Raw genomic sequence first — 3,604 nt, 5'->3', positions numbered from 1 at the left:
GTCAGGAGATAGTCTATAAGTGTTTTATGAATGAATAAATAAGCTGGTTTTTAAAATATTAAACAACCGTCAGATGAACCCAGTGCAGACAGCCAGTCATATAGCAGCTCAGCCTTTGTTGTTCCAGGATTACTCAGTTGAAGTTCATTCTTCTCGAGGAGCTCACGGTCTTCTAAGCATCCACCACGATCAACAAAGGAGTTAAAGACTTGAATCTTGGAAATTGAGTCTCTGAGAAATATTGTTTAGAATGTATTTAGACCTCAGAACCTCATTTCTATCTGAATCATGCAGGATGACTATCGGTTAGAAAACATGGACTTTCAACCTAGCCAAAGACCTGCTCTCCAAAAGGTGGGGGCCGGAGGTGTATCCGGGTTTCAGATCACTCAGCTCAGCTTATTTCAAAACAGCAGTAACTCGTGTGCAAGGCAGAAACTGCAAAGACTCTATAAGTCGTTTCACTCATGGCTGCAGCCAGAAAAACAGCAAGAATGAAATGATTTTCCAAGTGGTCCTGGAACAGTTTATGATCAGCAGGTACTGCAGTGACAGGTCCACATTGACGGAAGAATAGGAATCATGTGGCAGAAACCTGGGGACATTCATGGAAGATGTGAGTGATGATTGCATGAAGCCCCCTGGCTTGGTCCATGTGCACATGCAGGGACAGGAAGTCCTCTTTTCTGAGGATGTGCCCTAAAGAGAAATCCTTATTCATCTAACAAAACAGTTGCCAATAGGATCCCAACAGAGGCAAATGTGGGAACACCCTCCTGTACTCCCAAGATATTTCTCTACAAAGTATGAAGGACAAGGAGATGAAGATAAAGAAAATGGTGGCAACATTTCTTTGAAAACTACTGAAGTAAATGACAGTATTACTAGTCGAGGCAATCAAACACCTTCCCTACTCGTTATCCAGGGAGAGGCCTGAAGAGGAAGGTGTTTCTCTGGAGAATCCACTCAGCTCCAGAAGAGCATGTCTAGGCACCTCCAGGTCTCAGTAAGGCCCTAAGAGGACCCTCTAATCAAGATCTCCTTATGGAGGTGGGACCAGTGTTTCTCTCCAGGTGAGACCAGATCACCCTTGAGCCTGCTTACCCACCAGAACAATGAGGGAAACTCCTCATGTGGGGGACACCAAGAAAGATTCCACAGAGCCCAAAAGCCATTCCAATGTAAGGAGTGTCCCAAGATCTCCAGTTTGTGGGGTTTTTTTTTTCTATTTTTATTTTCATTTATTGATTTGAAAGAGAGAAGAGAGATGAGAGAGAGAGAGGAGAGAGAGAGAGATCAACTTGTTCAATATTTATGCATTCATTGATTGATTCTTGTATGTGTCCTGACAGGGAATCAAATCTGCAACCTTGGCGTACTGTCATGATGCTCTAACCAACTACCCAGCCAGTTTTAGGCAATTTTCTCCATTAAAAGTTCATCAGTTGGTGTGGCCCAGTGGTTGAGCACTGACCCACGAACCAGGAGATCCAGGTCTCTGGGTAATGGGCTCAATCCCCAGTAGGGGGTGTGCAGGAGACCTTCCTCTCCCTTTTTCTCTCTGAAATCAGTAAAAACATATTTTTTAAAAATCCATCAGAAAAAAAAAAAACAATAATAAAATGAAAGAACATGTATTTGTGCCAAGGTGACAAAGGCTTCTTCGAGGCCTTAGCTTAGACTACACGTTCCTTAGAAGATTCATGCAGGAGAGACGCCTTTCAGGTGCAGCACGTGTGCCAAGTCCTTCAGCCACAGAACCAACCTTCTGGCTCACGAGAGAACCCACATGGGAGAGAAGCCCTATGTGTGTTCCATGTGCCGGAGACACTACCACCAGTCATCCACCTACCACCGCCACCTGAGGACCCACCAGAGGACTGCCTTCAGACGTGTTTCCTCCACACCAGAAGCTTCCTCGGTGTAATGCATATAAATGTCTTACATATATTTCATAGTACTTCTCTACTTAGAACACACTTTATAACTTCCCTATATCCCATTCACTGTCTCTCCCACTAAAATGTATGTTTAAGGAGGGCAGGGAATTTCTGTTTTGTTCTCCAAAGTAACTCATATGCCTAGAAAGTGGCTGACACATGCCAAAACCGGTTTGGCTCAGTGGATAGAGCATTGGTCTGTGGACTGAAAGGTCCCAGGTTCGATTCCGGTCAAGGGCATGTACATTGGTTGCAGGCACATCTCCAGTAGGGGGTGTGCAAGAGGCAGCTGGTCGATGTTTCTAGCTCTCTGTCCCTCTCCTTTCCTCTCTGTAAAAAATCAATAAAATATATTTTAAAAAAAAGAAAGTGGCTGACACATTTCAAATGACCAATAAATACTTGCTGTATAAAAATAAATATTAAATCACCTTACCTAGTGTTGAGTTATTAACTGTTTATGATCACTGACTGATGATTACCATGGAAGCCTTAACTATGATTACCTAATTGACTTAAATACGTTTTATTCAACAAGGTATTATGCTGTTCATATGTATAGTCATTTCTCAGATATTTGGTCTTTGTCTAAAGACCATGTATTAGGGAAGGTGTCATTGAAAGACTGACTTGATAGATGCCAAATTCCAATCTCCAGGGTGTTATATTTAATATTTGCTGGGTTTTTTAAATTAAATTATTTTTAGCCTAGTCTAGTTACTGTAGAACAAGCATGTCAAACTCAAAGGCTAACACAGGCCAAATAAACAAGGTTTAAGTTTATGTGGGCCACAAAAAAAACAAAAGCTTTAATTTTCATAGAAACGTAGGTTTATTTTGAAAAGTGTAGTATAAAAAAAGAACAAGAGCAATGATAAAATTAATGTTTTCTTCCTGACATTTGGCATCTTTTCTCTGCTACTATACTTCGGGGGAAATCTTGTTCGCATGTTCGCAGTGATTACTTTCAAAACTGACCCAAGGTGAATGTCAGTAATTCTGGATCTGACAGGAGACTTATTTCCTTTCGTAATTGTAAATAACTGCTCACACCATTATATTGGCTGGGCTGCAAAAATATATTCGTTGGAATGCCAGGGAGTCTCCCCCATTGGCCAAGGGGTCACAGGGGGAGGGTCTTACACTGAGCCCACCAAAAGCTAGAAAGACACATGAATAGGACCCCATGCGCCCAAAGCTAGAAAAAGGAATGGATAGGGCCCAAGCTAACAAGATAATTGGATTAAAAAACCCTCCCCCTCCTTCTTCCTATAAGAACCACGAGCTTGGGCAGGAAGCGGGGATGGTCTTTGATACAGGAGTCCACCATTCTCCCAGGCGGTACCTCTTTCCTTTTGTGCCAGCACCTGTCTCCAGTTTGGCTTTCATTCCAGCAAGCAGCTGAACTGCATATCTCATATATGTTTTTGTTTTTTTTAATATATTTTATTGATTTTTTACAGAGAGGAAGGGAGAGGGATAGAGAGTTAGAAACATCGATCAGCTGCCTCTTGCACACCCCCTACTGGGGATGTGCCTGCAACCAAGGTACATGTCCTTGACCGGAATCGAACCTGGGACCTTTCAGTCCGAAGGCCGACGCTCTATCCACTGAGCCACACCGGTTAGGGCTCTCATATATCTTTTTAAGTTTGCTGCAACTC

The 3,604-nt window shown here is 42.6% G+C and overlaps 1 pseudogene; it reads left to right on the top strand.

Moving 5' to 3' along the window:
* Window positions 1-288: 288 nt before the first annotated feature.
* On the top strand, window positions 289-1,927 carry LOC129150957 (zinc finger and SCAN domain-containing protein 4-like; annotated as a pseudogene).
* Window positions 1,928-3,604: the final 1,677 nt, after the last annotated feature.

This window comes from Eptesicus fuscus, chromosome 12 (assembly GCF_027574615.1).
Source record: "Eptesicus fuscus isolate TK198812 chromosome 12, DD_ASM_mEF_20220401, whole genome shotgun sequence".
Lineage (NCBI taxonomy): Eukaryota > Metazoa > Chordata > Mammalia > Chiroptera > Vespertilionidae > Eptesicus > Eptesicus fuscus.
Note: the sequence above shows the minus strand (reverse complement) of the source record. Positions and strands in the feature narration are given on the sequence as shown.